This window comes from Pongo pygmaeus, chromosome Y (assembly GCF_028885625.2).
Source record: "Pongo pygmaeus isolate AG05252 chromosome Y, NHGRI_mPonPyg2-v2.0_pri, whole genome shotgun sequence".
NCBI lineage: Eukaryota > Metazoa > Chordata > Mammalia > Primates > Hominidae > Pongo > Pongo pygmaeus.
Genome location: NC_072397.2, coordinates 38,090,618 through 38,107,310, shown reverse-complemented (window position 1 = coordinate 38,107,310; position 16,693 = coordinate 38,090,618). Strand labels below are relative to the sequence as shown.

The following is a 16,693-nucleotide window of genomic DNA, read 5'->3' as shown; positions in this document are numbered from 1 at the left end:
GTGGGCTCTGGCCACTACACACACTGAGCCATGCCAGCTATGATGAGGCAGGCAGTTTTGAGTGCCAGCAGGACGGTGAGCACACTGAGAACTGAGCTGGAGTTTTGTTTTTTTTTTTAATTAACTGCCTGTTTCACTGTGGCTAGTGAGCCTTACCTCTTCTCCTTTCCCAGGCATTGTGAAGACCCTGTTTCTCTAGCTGTGCTGCTGCAAAGTCACTAGACAGATAAACTCCAGTGGTAAAACATGTTTTACCTTGAAAATTAAGAAATGATGTAATGCATGTCTCAATTAATTGAATAAATGTTTTTGTTTCTTGCTTCTGTAATATGATTCCCCTGCACAGACCTCCCCTTGTCCCACAAAATGCTTAAAAGGTAACTTAACTCTTTGTTCAGGGTTCAGTTATTTGGATGTTAATCCAAATTGGGCCAGTGCACCCAAATAATTAATATACTCCTCAACCCCATTGCCATCGGTCTCTCTGATTCTTTAAAAAATCCCACTACATTTCTGAGGGCTCATCTGGGATTGGAGACTAATGCTTTACTGTCTCCTTTGTCTGCCGGACTAGAGCCTCAGGGCTGTGGGAGACCTGGTATCCAAGATGTGTTGTATTGGAGCTTCACCCAGATGGAGACTGTCTCTCCCCATGTCCCATAGACCTGCCTGACATTGCAACAGAACAGGGGACGGGGCTGCAGGATGATGCCAGGAACCACAGCAAGGAGGAAGGGCCCAAGACAAGAAGCTCATCCCGTAAGGATGAAGGGAAGTTTGATCACCTCCTGGGGACTGACCACAAATCTAACCCAGTGTGACTGGGTATGGGAGAAGTGGCCTGCCAGTTTGGATGAACCTCATGTCCCCAGTAACAAAGTGAAAGGGGTTCTGTAGATGTGGAGACATAAATGGGGAGTGTGTGGGTGGGTGCGAAACTACCCAGGATACAAGACAGGCTTGTTTCATCTGGTAAGTGTCCTGGCGTAGAAGTGGTGTGTGTATGTGTGTGAATGTGGTAGCCTAACTAGGCTCACCTGGTACATGAGGGAGGCTCTTTTTGTCTGATAAGGAGTCCTGGGAAAGGGTAGTGTTGTGAAAGTGTGTGAAAGAGATGGTCTTGGGAAAGGCAATGCAGAGAGTGACATGGGGAGGCATAGATTCCTTACTGTAGGCTGTGTGCTGTGAGGCAAGTGTGGGGGAAATTAGACCTAGGACATTGCATAGAGCTGATAAAATGAGTTTGCAGCTGCAGTAGGCTGTGACAGGGGAAGGCACATTCCTGGCTAAGCTGTATTTAATCTCTCTCTCTCTCTCTCTCTCTCTCTATATATATATATATATATATACACACACACACACACACATATATACACATATGTATATACATACATTTATACATACACACACAAACACACACACACACGGCTGAAAATTCCCCAAACATGAGAAAAAAAAATGAATCTACAGGTTCAAGTTCCAGAAGGGCAAAAATCTAATATCAGAAAATAGTCAAAGATAGCCACATCAAGAAACTTTATTGTCAGTGAAGAGCCAAGAAAAGCAGAATTGTAAAAAAAGGAATAGAAAATAATTTGTTATTTGGAAGGGAGTTTTGCTTAAAATTAACAGATGACTGTTCAGCACAAACCGCAGAAGTCAGAAAGCAGTAGGATGAGAATGTTTAAATAGAAAAAAGCTGTCAAACAAGAAATCTGTATCTGCAAAATGATCTTCCAGCCAAAATGCCCAGAAAAGAAAAAGCTAATGAAATTTGTTACTAACAATTCTGCACAAGGGTTGCTGGGAGGAAGACCATCAAGTTAAAACAAAAGGACATTAGAGAGTAATTTGAAGCCATAGGAAGAATTAAATCTCTAAAGAAAATTGCCATTATTGTTACCACACTGGCAAACACAACTATTACTATTACAATTCAAGTAGAAAAATATTACATAAGACCATTACAAATCTATTTAAATGGACACCCAGTGTATGCAGACATAATCTGAGGTATTATAAATTGTAGAATACCGAAAAGTACAAAAGCCTCCCAAGGGGCTGGAATTACAGGCAAGCACCACCACAGCCAGCTAATTTTGTATTTTTATTAGAGACAGGGTTTCACCATATTGGCCAGGCTGGTCTTGAACTCCTGACCTCTGGGGTTACAAGTGTAAGCCACCATGCTAGGCCCATTCATATTTTTATGTATTTTTTTCTGCCTCTTCTTTGGCACTTATGTGGCACTCACGTTTCATGAATTGGTAAATTTAATGGTACATACTCTTTAGGTGAAAAAACCCAAAAAACAGCCCAAAAAACATCTCATTTTGGGCTGTTTCAATTTTTATATCTTCAGATTTACTGAATCTTCACCTGTTCAATCTGTTGTTAAAGTTATTTACTATTTTTTTAAAATCCAAGTCATTGTACTCCTTATCACTAAATTTTCCACATTTTACTTTTAAATTTGTCTTGTAGTGGGATTTTTTAAGGAATCAGAGAGACTGATGGAGTTGAGGAGGATACTTATTATTTAGGTGCACCAGCCCAGTCAGATTAACATCCAAAGGACTGAGCCCTGAAGAAAGAGTTAAGTTACCTTTTAAGCATTTTGTGGGGCAGGGGGAGATCTGTGCAAGGGAAAGCATATTACAGAAGCAAGAAACAAAGATAGTTATTCAATTAATTGAGACATGCATTACATCATTTCTTACTTTTCAAGGAAAAACATGTTTTATGTCTTGAGTTTATCTGTCTAGTGAGCTTGCAGCTGCACAACTAGAGAAACAGGGTCTTCACAATACCTGGCAAAGGAGGAGAGATTAGGCTTACTAGCCACAGAAAAACAGGCAGTTAATTTTTAAAGGACTCAAGCTCTTTCTCTTTCTCAGGGGGAATTGGCTTTCCTTACATGCAGCTGAGTTTCTGCTTACTCATTCTTTAATTTATTTTAATTCATGTTCCATTTCCCCCTTTTGGTGCTTCTTATAACAAACATGTTAATAGAAAGCACCACTATTTGCCACCTCTTGGTGGAGCTGAACTTCTTTTTATACTGGCAGTGGCTGATGTTTTCTTTATGCCATCAACTGTGTGGCAGTGTCTTGGGTTACTATTGCCTCTGTAGTTGACTCAATAGTACTAATAAACAGGAGCAAAATGCAAGGGAGGATGAGGCAGATGCCAAGGCCAAGAAAAGGCAAGAACCCACCAATGAGGGTTTTGAATTCTCCAAAGTTTGAGAAATATCCTCCAACCAAGGAATCCAGGGACTACCCAGACGAAGTCTGAACTGGAACATGGGCCAATTTGTGCATTCTAGCTGTGATTTCCATGACAATTTGGTCATTATTATCAATTTCTAGGCAACAGTTCATTAAATTAAATTTTCCACATACTACTCCTCTTAAAGCTAAGATGTTGTCAACATTTCTGCCTATACTAAGAGGGGAGAAATCTCTAGAAAGATGCTAAGCCAATCTTAGCATCTTTGGCTAAGCCAATCTATTTTGATGTATAGCATTTCTCATTCGTGTTGCTTGTATTGCTAATAGATCTAGTGCACTTGACATTTCATTGGTTATAATTTCAAGAACCGCTTGCAAGCTTATGCAACCTATATGCGGTTGAGCATATAGATTGGGATGCGGTAACCCCATGACATGTCTTGCACCCAGGTAGCTGGCCCATAATATTCAATGATTCTTTCAGGAGTCCATTCATTATCTTTCCAGTTTCCAATATCCACACCCGTTTTGATATTTGTGTCTATTTCTGTGATTATGTGTCTTCTAGCTCTTCTTTTATTTTCATCATGAACTGGATATGCTAAGAGTTCTCCTTGCTTTAGAGGAATTAGAAAGAAGGATGGCTTGATTGTTCCTAACACACAAGTCCCTGTCCATTTAGCTGGAAATTGCCTATATGCCCATGATCCAAGATCCAATATAGGCCAGAGAGTGCCTTCAAAGCATTTGGAGCCTCTAGCTGATCCCAAGAGTGACTTAGAGAAGAGAATCAAGAGAAAGGGTTTGGATCTGGTAAGCAGGAGTCGTTCTGGGTGTTTATAGAGTTTTGTTGTTGCCCTAGGCAGGTTGTTTTTTCTACTGTCTCTGTGAAAGCCCTTCCCCATCATGTGATATGGTACTTTCCAATTATGGAGGTTTGTAACAACCAAACACTGGCTGAGGCTGTTGGTTTACTGGCAGGGTTAGGTGAAGTGAAGTTATCTTGTGCCATTAATTCCTTTTCCTCCCATGGCCACTGGTCCTCCATATTAGTTCCTTCACATACATAGCATGAGAAATTTCTAAGCTGCCAGCTATGTATTCAGCTAGTTGAGCAAACAAGTTTTTGGTTGTTGGGAGAAGCTCAGGCACTGACTGATCAAAAGGCTTACAGAATGACTCATGGACCCAGAATTGTGGAGTTGGATGTATTTGAGTCCTTCTAGCCTTTTTGACAGTTAGTAGTGGAACTCCAAGGCCTGCTCCTTGTCTATGAATTTGTAGTAGTGCTCTCTGTCCTTTAGACCAAAAAGGTAGCTCTGGCTTTAAGATAGTAAAATTTAAAGGATTGCATGTTCTTGTCTCACAATTTGGTTTGGTTGACATGTGAGTTAGCAGAGTAGTCCCTCCTGAATATAAGGGTTGGAGCTGTGTTAGCGTAGACCACTGAATGTTACAGTCTGGGCACCTGATTTGTGGTTCTCCATCCAGATGTTTAGGACTGCTGCTGTTTAACTTTTCTTGTGTCACACCACTGCAGACTGCTTCTGGTTTTTTAAGATGATGAACACACGCAGCATGGCACGCAACAAACTACAAGAAAATAGGCACTTTACAGGAGAGTCTTTTATAAGACCATAAAGGAGACCATTTATGGTTCAGTCTATAAGCTCTCCTTCTTTTTATCCCTCTGATTTAATATGTACCTTGAACCAGAATTCATAGGTTAAGCGCTTAGGGTCATAACATACATACATGCATATAGCTGATTATTTCCTTGGTCACAGACTGAATAGTTTGTCCGGTTGTATGTGCATGTTCCTAACTTTGTTCCCGTACGTTCATAGTAGGTATGTTACTGTAGAGTTTTAATTATGGTATTCCTTACCCAGGTAGTACATACACCGTGTGGGCATCTTTCTAGAGATTTCTCCCCTCTTCATATAGGCAGAAATGGTAACATCAGTGTGTGTAATAGAAACATGCTTACACTACACATGGGCATGGAAAATCTTCCTCTGGGAATAGAGGTTTGCAGCACTTGCAGTCATAACATAACAACAGAACAATCAGTATTGACAGAATTATAACTAGGTTTATAAATTGTATCCACATTTACTTATCCAAAGATGGTCCTCTTGGCTTTGGCTGTGTGTAGACTAGTCATCTTGCAGGATATGACTAGAACAGATCTTGTGGGATCCTCAAGCTTTAGCCGTGCATAGACTGACCAGCCTCTGGTGTGGTCACAGCAGGGCAGTTGAACTTCTTATCAGTGGTTGGGATTCACTGTAGGACTATTCAGGTGGGGCGATAATGGGTCTTGGCTAATCCACTTGTTGTCATCAGGAGTCACTGCTGCCACTGGTTTCAGCCACCTATGGTGAATTGAAGGTGTGACACCTGCAACTTTAACAGCAGTAGGAATTGACATGATTACAATATATGGAACCCATCCCATAGGGCCTCAGTGTTGTTGGATTCCACCTTTTAACCCAGACGGAGCCACCCGGCTTATGTGGATGCATTGGGTCTGATAGATTTATAGGGATACTTTCCCTTACCCAGCCTTACCCCTCTTGCATTGCCACTCCTAAAGCCTGCATCTGTCTTCTGAGGGTTAGCTCTCTTAACCCCTTTAAATCCCCTCTAATTTGATTAATGATTGGAGGTGGCCTTCCAAACAATATTTCATAGGGTGAATACCCTGTTTGTTTTGCAGGTGTACACCTGACCTGGAGGAGGACCATGAGCAACACCTGATTCCATCTTAAGGTAGTTTCTTGGCAAAACTTTTTTAGTAGCTTTTTGAGTGTCCATTTTAGCTGTTTCACCTTCCCTGAAATCTGTGGTTGGTAGGCTATGGGCAGTTTCCATTTGATCTTTAAAGGTTGATTAAGCTGTTGTGCTACTTCAGCCAAAAATGCAGGACCATTGTCTAATCCTAGGGTTAAAGGCAACCCAAACCTTGGTATGATGTCTTTTAGTAGCACCTTTGTCACCTCTCATGCCTTTTCAGTTCTGGTGGGGAAAGCCTCAACCCACCCCCAGAAGGTGGAAACAAACACTAGCATATACCAGTAACCTTCTGCTCGAGGTAACTTGGCAAAATCTACAAGCAGGTTCTCACAAGGCACAGCTCCCATTTCCTGAATTTCCGGGGGTTGAGTAGGTCCTTGTATTATTCTGGGCACAGGATAGACATTGTTCACAAACAGCATGGGTGATGGCAGAGAGCTGTGATACATAGAAGTGTTGACCTATCAAAGTATCTAGGGCTGTCCTTCCAATGTAGGTTCATTGATGGATCTGCTTCACAAACCTAGTGGCTATTGTCTCTGGGGCAGCCTGCCTCCCATCAGAGAACAGCCACTATCCACCTTCAACAAATTTCTCTGTTTCCTAACCAAATCAGCTTTTTCACTTGAAGAATAATTGGGTACTTCTGGCAAAGGGAGCTCTATAAACAGATGCATTGCTAGATTCCTTTCTTCAGGTAAAACCTTGCCCATTGCTGCCTGCCTAGCCTCTCCGTCTGCCTTTCTGTTGTCCTGCACCTCATAGCTGTTCCCAATTTGTATCCTTTGCAATGAATCACAGCCACCTTCTCTGGAGCTCATATGGTTTCTAATAATTGAAGTTTCCTCTTTATTTTTGATTTTTTTCCTTCAGTAGTCAAAAGTCTTCTCTCTTTGTATATTGCCCCATGGGCATACAGGGTTACAGAAGCATATTTTGAGTCACTACATATGTTTAATTTTTTCCCCTTGGCTTATAATAGTGCTCTGGTTAAGGCTATTAATTCAGCCTTCTGAGTGGAAGTCCCAGAAGGTAAGGCTTGAGCCTCAACCACCAAGTGTTGGGTCACTACTGCATACCTTGCATATCGCACCCGATCTGTTATGGAACTGCTACCATCAGTGAAGTATTCAACCTCTGGGCTCTCTGAGGGGATATCTCTAAAATCTTCCTGGCTCTAGAACACTTCATCCACCGTATTTATGCAACAGTGGGGAAGATTCTGCCAGCAGTGAGGCAACCACCATCCTTCCGATCGGGTTCCTCCACAGGCAGCAGGGTACCTGGGTTCAAGGTATTTACAATCTCTAGCATTATCTGGGGATTTTCATACAGAAGCCTTGATACTTTACCATTCTAGAGTTGGGCAGCCAATGACATCCTCTTGCTCCATTAAGGAGACTACAATGTGTGGCACCTGAAATATTAATTTCTGACCAAGCCTAGCTTGTTGGCATCTTCTATAAAAATTGCAGTAGCTGCCAACGTCCTGAGTCAGTGTGGCCAACCTAAGGCCACCAAGTCCAGTCTTTTGGATAAGTATGCTATGGGACAATGCCAAGATCCCAATAACTGAGTTAAAACTCTGACTGCCATTCCCTTTCATTCATCTACATACAAAAGAAGGGCTTTTTACATCTGGCAACACTAGTGCTGGGGCCTGGATGAGAGCTTCCTTTATATCCTTGAAGGCCTTTTCTTGTTCATTTTTCCATAGGAAGGGCTCTCTTTTTCTTTGGTAGCCTCAAGATCTGTAGCCAAGGCCTCCTCAAAAATCGTAGGAGAATTATTAAACCCTTGCAGCAGCCTTGTCCAGGTATATTGTGATTGCCCCCACTGGAAGGCAAATATAGGCTAAATTTGGGGAACAAGCCTCAACCAAAAGAAAGTATCCTTTAAGTCCAGATAAGTAAACCATGCAACCTCAGCAGAAATCTGTCCTAACATTGTGCATGGGTTGGGTACTTTGGCATGGATAGTGACAGTGGCCTTGTTTACATCCCAGAGGTCCTGCACTGGCCTGTATTCACCATTTGGCTTGTGCACAGGAAGCAGAGGATTATTCCAGAAGGACTTGCATTTCACTATAATCCCATGATCATAGAGCTGATTTAGATGTTTTGTTATGCCTTCAATTGCCTCTCTGGGTAGGAGGTACTGACTGATTCGTACCAGGGCAGCATGAGCTTTAAGTCCTACTGCCACTGGGAATCTGATTGCAGCAAAGTTCAGGGGGGTTGTCCACAGCCCAGACATCTGGTATCTTGAAAAGCATTCGCTACGTATTTTGAAAAGCATTCCCTACGTATCTGGCTCCAGCAGCCTCCTGGTACACTGTTCATAGAGCTACCATTACTCAGTTCCTAAGACAGTTGGGTCAATACCATTGCCTTTGGCTTCCCTGTATCAAGGGTCATATTTCCTTTAGGTGTAAAGAAAATTTGTGCCTGCAGTTTCTGGAGTAAGTCTTTCCCCAACAAGGGCACTGGACAATTTGGCATATATTGAAACTCATGCTGCACTTCTTGTCCCCCAATAACACATCTGGATTTTCAGATAGGTCTCTTTTATTTGGTCCCAGTATCCCCTATGATAGTAGCACAGTTATTGTGGGGGGCACTAATTGGGTGAGTTACCACAGAGAAGTCAGCACAAGTATTGACCAAAAAATCCATTAAGTGGCCCCCTACTTCCATAGAGACCATAGGGTCCCTGGGACCTAAAATGATTGAACCCAGTCTGTCTCAATCCTCAAAAGGGCCCCGCTAAGCTGACCAGATCAGGATCTGCATTTGAAACATCATGACAAGCAACCAAATGCCACACTCGGGTGTTAGACTATTGACCATCATCTCCATCCTTTTTGTTTTCAGGGCACTTGTCTTTCCAATGGCCCATTTGCCTGCACCTTGCACACTGGTTCCTGTCCAACTGAGACTGGCTTTTCTCTTCCAGTCTTGTCTGCCCTCTTCTTCGGCCTCTGCCTTGGCCATGCCCTTTAGCAAATCCATGGTTACTTTCTGCTAGTGCAGCAGCTATAAATTGAGCCATCTCTTTGTTCCCATTTTTGATTTTTCTTTCTTTCTTTGCTTGGGCTGCCTGAGCCACTAATGCCTTGTAATATCCCTCTAGGCAGGGCTGTAGACACTTGGGGTGAGTTTCTGCCACATTGAGCCAATAGTCTATATAGGGAAACTGATCTGGGTATCTTGGTTGTTCTCAAACTCGTGACTAACTTAAGCAAAATACCATTTAATTCCCTGTCTATTTTACCTTCAGAGGGCCACCCCACATTGAAAGCAGGACAATCTATTCCACAGTATGGCCTTAATTTTTCAGCATAGAGTTTCATCCCATAATCACCTCTAAATCCTTTTTAAAAATTGTTTATCACACATTCCAAAGGAGTTGGTTTCTATGCTTTGCCTCCTATTTCCTCCCCCATGGTGCACTTTCACTCTGACTTTCACTCTTGAATCCACAAGGCAGTGTCCTATTACAGGAGTTTTGGAAGCTGCTTAGCCAAGAATGTGCCTCAGAGCACACAGCCCACACTAAGTCATGTGTGCCTCCCCACATTACTCCTTGTGATGACCTCTCCCAAGACCATCTTTTTCACACACTTTCACATACCTCCCCTGCCCAAGGACTCCTCACTGGGGTAGGTTCACACATACCCTCACACCCCCAGTCTCTGTCTCCAGATCAGTGAACCACTCTCACTATGTTGCTGGGGACATGAGGTACATCCAAATTGGCAGGCCACTCCTGCCACCCCCAGCTGCTTTGGGTTGGATTAGAGGTTGGTCCCCAGGAGGTGATTATGCTCTCCTTCATTCTTATGGGATGGACTTTCTTGCCTTGGCACCTTGCTCCTTACCACAGTCTCCTGAAGTGCTGGTAACACCCTGCAGCCCTGTCCCTGGTTCCATTGCACCGCCAGGCAGATGACCAAGATGCAGGGAGAGATGGTCTCAAGCCAGGATAAGCTCCCTTATGGTGCACCTTGGATGCTGGGTCTTCCCCTGCCCCTGGGCTCTAGTCCTGCAGGCAAAAGATACAGTAAATCTGTCATCTCCAATCACAGATGAGCCCCTGGAAATGTAGTGGGATTGAATAAGGAATCAGACAGATGGATGGCATTGAAGAGGATATTTATTTTTTGGTTGCACCACCCCAGTAGGACTAACATCTAAAGGAATGATCCCTGAACAAAGAGTTAAGTTACATTTTAAGCATTTTGTGGGGCAGGAGGAGATCTGTGCAAGGGAAAGCATATTACAGAAGCAAGCAAGAAAGAGTTATTTAGCTAATTGAGACATGAATTACATTTCTTACTTTTCAAGAAAAAACAAATTTCACAACTTGAATTTATCTGTCTGGTGACTTTGTAGCTCCACAGCTAGAGAAACAGGGTTTTCACTATGACTTGAAAAGGAGGAGAGATAAAGTTCACTACCCACAGAAAAACAGGCAGTTAATTTTTAAAGAACTACAGCTTTTTCTCTTTCTCTTTCTCAGGGGGAGTTGGGTTTTCTTACATGTAACTGAATTTCTGCTTAAACTTTTTTACTTTTTTAAAAACTCCTACTCCAGTCTCACTGATATTCCCATGTTGTTCTGTTATCTTTCATCTGTCATTTCTTAATAAAAATATTATAAAATATTTTCTTGTTTGGTCATACTTAAAATTACAGGTTAAAGTTTCTGTCTCAGAAGTCTAGGACACTTTCAGTTAGTGTTTTTACTTCACATTAGCCATACTTCTGTGGGATTTTTTGTGTTTTCATTTAGAACACTATATTTAAAATATTATAATATGCTAACTCTGATAGTAAGTTATTCTTCATTTCTCCAAGGTGATCTCTTCATTATTTAAGGTTTAACTTGAATTCTATCAGTGTTTTGATAGAATGTAATATAAAAATGATCAGTTTTTAAAACTGGGACTGTATTAACACTCTCCTTTGATATGTAGAGAGATAGTTTAAAATTTTGCATTAGCCTTCACTTTCTTCTTACATTTCTTAATTAATGCTTAGAGTTTTGCACATTTTTGAAAATATCTTCTGTTACAATTATGTATTTTTTTAAATACTTCATTTTATTTAAATGCTGTTAAATGTCAAGATTTTTTTGAAATAAAGATCTCTTTATCTTTTGCTTTATTTTATAGGTTATCTGTTTTGTAAGTCAACTGTATCCTTTGCTCCAGGACTTAAATGTTTGATACATGTTCTTAACCTTTTTAATCATGAATAAGTTCTGCATTAGACAAAATAGAGATAAGTGTGTTTCATCAATAATCTATGTAACACCTAAAGGTGGAACAAACACTAGAAATTAGCACACTAGTTATTCTTCATGCCTTCCTATATTAGAAATCCCGGCCTCACTTTGGGAATGTGGAATTTAACTTTTGAAACATCATCTGTGCCAGGATAGTTGAATGGGAAGACCAAAAAAAGTTTCCTAGCAATTTCAACTTGTCTTTCTTGATTAAGTGTTTTCTTGGTTGATATAAAAAATTATTGCTTTCCAGGGTCTAGACAATTTTTAATTCCTTGTTATTTATGAAGCACTAATTGTATTTTAACATGAGTTTATTTTTATTCAGAAGATTTATAACTTTATCTGTTAATAATGTTAAGTAAAATAAGTTAATCTACTATTTTGGATTCCTAAATGTTATGCGGTTATGTTATAGTGTGGGTTTTGCTTTATTTTCTTTAGTTTTTGCTTTGCTCTTGAATGAGGTTATCAATTCCGTATAGTATAGGCAGGATTCAATATTACCAAGTATGTTTTGATTGTACATAAAAAATTATAAAATAATTTTCTTACAAGGTGACTGTCAACATCTAAATGAAAGAATAAGATAATTAGACTGTAATTATTCAGGAGGATGAAAAAATATAAAGAATCCTGGCATAAGCTTGCTTACCTTGGTAGAAAACGTGGCAAGATCACCATGGCTGCAGCAGAGTGACAAAGGGGAACTGGGACTATGTGAGGAAAGGAAAAAGAGATCAAATTGTACCGTGTCTATGTAGAAAATGAAGACATAAGAAACTCCATTTTGACCCATACAAGGAAAAATTTTTCTGCTTTGAGATACTGTTAATCTGTAACTTTAGCCCAAACCCTATGCTCACAGAAACATGTGCTGTATAGAACCAAAGTTGAATGGATTTAGGGCTGTGAAGGATGTGCCTTGTGAACAATATGTTTGCAGGCACTATGCCTGGTAAAAATCATTGCCATTCTCCAGGTATATTAACCAGGGACACAATGCACTGCAGAAAGCTGAAGGGACCTCTGCCAAGAAATCTGGGGTACTGTCCAAGGTTTCACCTCCAAGACAGCCTGATACATGGTCTCATGGGAAAGGAAAGACCGTACATCCCCCAGCCCAACACCCATGAAGGGTCTGTGCTGAGGAGGAGTAGTGAAAGAGGGAGGCCTCTTTGCAGTTGATATAAAAGGAAGATTTCTGTCTCCTGCTCAGCCCTGTGAATGGAATGTCTAGGTGTAAAGCAAACCATTCGTTCTCTTCTGAGATAGGAGAAAACTGCCCTGTGGCTGGAAGTGAGATATGATGGCAGCAATACTGCTCTGTTACTCTTTGCTACACTGAGGTGTTTGTGTAAAGTGAAACATAAATCTAGCCTATGTGCACATCCAGACACAGTACCTTTCCTTCAACTTATTCATGATACAGATTCCTTTGCTCACAGGTTTCCCTGCTGACCTCTCCACAATCTGCCTGTTGCCCTGCCCCACTCCCCTCACCAAGATACTAAAAATAGTGATCAATGAATACTGAGGGAACTCAGAGACCAGCACCATTGTGGGTCCTCGCATGTTGACCACTGGTCTTCTGGGCCCACTGTTATTTCTCTATACTTTGTCTCTGTGTCTTATTTATTTTCTCAGTCTCTCATCTCCACCTGATGAAGAATATCCACAGGTGTGGAGTGGTACCCCTTCATCTGGCACCAAACGTGGGTTCCTTTCTCTGAGGTGAAGATATGATAGATCGTGATCATTGGAGACAAGTTGATGAGAGATTCCTCTGTACATCCATGGTCAGCCTTGCGGTAAGCTTGTGTGCTCTGAGGAACCCAAGGTAACAATGAGACAAACTGAAAGTAAATATGCCTCTTATCTCAGCTTTACTAAATTTTTTTAAGAAGAGGGAAAGTTAGAGCCTTTACAGAAAATCTAATTATGCTATTTGAAACAATAGAACAATTCTGCCCATGGTTTCCAAAACAAGGAGGTTTATATCTAAAAGATTGGGATAAAATTGGCAAAGAATTAAAACAAGCAAATAGGGAATGTAAAATCATCCCACTTACAGTATGGAATGATTGGGGCATTATTAATGCAGCTTGAGAACTGTTTCAAACAGGAGAAGATAGCATTTCAGTTTCTGAGGTCTCTGAAAGCTGTTTAATGGATTGTGAAGAAGAGGCAGGGACAGAATTCAAGAAAGGAATGGAAAGTTCACATTGTAAATATGTGTCAGAGTCTGTAATGGCTCAGTCAATGCAAAATATTGACTACAATCAATTACAGGAGGTAGCATATCCTGAATCATCAAAATTGGGGGGAAAGGTCCAGAGTTGTTGGGGTCATCAGAGCCTAAGCCAGGATGGTCAACTTCTCCTCCCACTGTTCCAATACCTGTAACATTACATTCTCAAATGTATGTTAAACAAGTACAAGCCCTGAGAGAATATCAAATAGAAAAGGATGGAGTCTCTATCTTGGCAATGCCAATCCAGATACAATATCCACAATATCAGCCAGTAGAAAAAAACAAACAAACAAACCGGTGGTAGCTTATCAAGAGTGGCCTCCAGCTGACCCTCAGTATCAGCTGCCTCCAGAGGTTGGCCACAGTGCTCAAGTGGTGTGTCCCATGCCCAATAGCATGGCATCATACCAGAAACCCACAGCGGTGGTGTGTAATCCATCAGCACAACAGGGCATGGCGCTGTATCCTCAGCCACCCACTATGAGACTTAATCCAGGAGCACCACTTAGGGGACAAAGTAGCACACAGCACGTGGTCACTGATGAAGCTATAAAACAGGGAGATCTTGAAGCATGGCAGTTCTGGGTAATTTTACAACCAGTACCGGCTGGGGAAGGGGCTTCAGCAGGAGCACCTGTGGTGGCTATTGCTAGATATGAAACTTTCATCACAAAAATGTTAAAGGACATTAAGGAAGGAGTTAAACTATATGAAACAAACTTCCCTTACATGAGAAACAAAATGGGGATATCAGAAGAGAAGTTGCCATCCACCAAGAAAGCGAAGCTGCCGACTTGGGCACAGTTAAAGAAGCTGACACAGTTAGCTGACAAAAGCCTAGATAACACAAAGGTGACACGAACTACAGAGAATATGCTGCTTGCAGCTTTGACGATTGTATCAACACTGGTAAGTCTCCCTATGTCTGCAGGAGCAGGTGCAATTAATTATACTTACTGGGACTATGTGCCTTTCCCACCCTTAATTCGGGTAGTTCCATGGGTGGATAATCCTATTGAAGTATATGTTAATAATAGTGCATGGAAAACAGATGATCATTGTCCTGCCCAACCAGAGGAAGAAGGAATGATGATGAATATTTCTGTTGGGTATCGTTATCCTCCTATTTGCCTAGGGAGTGCACCAGGATGCTTAATGCCTGCAACCCAAAATTGGTTGGTAGAAGTACCTACTGTCAGTGCCACCAGTAGATTTACTTATCACATGGTAAGTGGAATGTCACTCAGGCCACAGGTAAATTATTTGCAGGACCCTTCTTATCAAAGGTCATTAAAAGCTAGGCCTAAGGGTAAGACTTGCCCCAAGGAAATTCCCAAAGGATCAGAAGGCAAGGAAGTTTTAGTTTGGGTAGAATGTGTGGCTGTTAGTGTGGTAATACTACAAAACAATGAATTCGGAACTATTATAGATTGGGCACCTTGAGGTCAATTCTACCACAATTGCACAGGGCAAACTCAGTCGTGTCCCAGTGCACAAGTGAGTCCGGCTTTCAACAGTGACTTAACAGAAGGTTTAGATAAAAATAAGAACAAAAGGTTAGAGTCTCTCTACCCTTGGGAATGGGGTGAAAAGGGAATCTCATCACCTCATTCAAAATTAGTTAGTCCTGTTATTGGTCCTGAACACTCAGAACTTACTGTGGCCTCTCACTGCTTTAGAATTTGGTCTGGAAATCAAACTATAACAGCAAGTGACTGTAGGCCATCTTATACTATCGACCTAAATTCCAGTCTAACAATTCCTTTGGAAAGTCATGTAAAGTCCCCTTATATGCTAGTTGTAGGAAAAATAGTTATTAATCCAGATTCCCAAACTATAACCTGTGATAATTGTAGACTGTGTATTTCTGTTGATTTAAGTTTTAATTGGCAACATCATATTCTACTAGTGAGAGCAAGAGAGGGTGTGTGGAACCCTGTGTCCATGGACTGATCATGGGATGTATTAAAAGGAGTCCTAAGCAAATCCAAAAGATTCATTTTCACTTCAAATTTTTGAGGCATCAAAAGCTGATTTAAATGTGGTGCCAGGAACTGAGGCAATCATGGAAACTACTGATGGCCTCACAAATCTTAATCCAGTCACTTGGGTTAAAACCATCAGAAGTTCCACTATTGTAAATCTTGTATTAATCCCTGTGTGCCAGTTCTGTCTGTTGTTAGTCTGAAGGTGTACCCAGCAGCTCCAAAGAGACAGTGACCATCAAGAGTGGGCCAGGAAGATGATGGCAGTTTTGTCAAAAAGAAAAGATGAAATGTGGGGAAAAGTAAGAGAGGTCAGATGTCACAATGTCTGTGTAGAGAAGGAAGTCATAAGAAACACTATTTTGATCTGTACTAAGAAAAATTGTTCTGCTTTGAGATGCTATTAATCTGTAACTTTAGCCCCAACCCTGTGCTCACAGAAACATGTGCTGTATTGAACCAAGGTTTAATGGATTTAGGGCTGTGCAGGATGTGCCTTGTGAACAATATGTTTGCAGACAGTATGCCTGGTAAAAGTCATTGTCATTCTCCATTGTCTATTAACCAGGAACACAATGCACTGCGGAAAGCTGAAGGGACATCTATCAAGAAAGCCTGGGTATTGCTCCAAGGTTTCCCCCCTGAGACAGCCAGAGATATGGCCTTGGGGGAAAGGAAAGACCTTACATCCCACAGCCCAACACCTTTGAAGGGTCTGTGCTGAGGAGAAGTTGTGAAAGAGGGAGGCCTCTTTGCGGTTGAGATAAGAAGAAGGCTTCTTTCTCCTGCTCATCCCTGAGAATGGAATGTCTAGATGTAAAGCCAACCATTTGTTCTATTCTGAGATAAGAGAAAACCACCCTGTGGCTGATGGCAGTATATGCTAGTAGCAATACTGCTCTATTACTCTTTGCTAAACTGAGATGTTTGTGTAAAGTGAAGCATAAATCTAGCCTGTGGGCACATCCAGACACAGTACCTTTCCTTCAACTTGTTCATGATACAGATTCCCTTGCTCACATGTTTCCCTGCTGACTTTCTCCCCACCATCTGCCTGTTGCCCTGCTGCACTCCCCTTGCCAAGATAGTAAAAATAGTGGTTAATAAATATTGAGGGAACTCAGAGACCATCG

General features: G+C 41.4%; 1 pseudogene; it reads left to right on the top strand.

Moving 5' to 3' along the window:
• The first annotated feature begins 13,971 nt into the window (after positions 1-13,971).
• Positions 13,972-15,280, top strand: LOC129025772 (endogenous retrovirus group K member 5 Env polyprotein-like; annotated as a pseudogene).
• Positions 15,281-16,693: the final 1,413 nt, after the last annotated feature.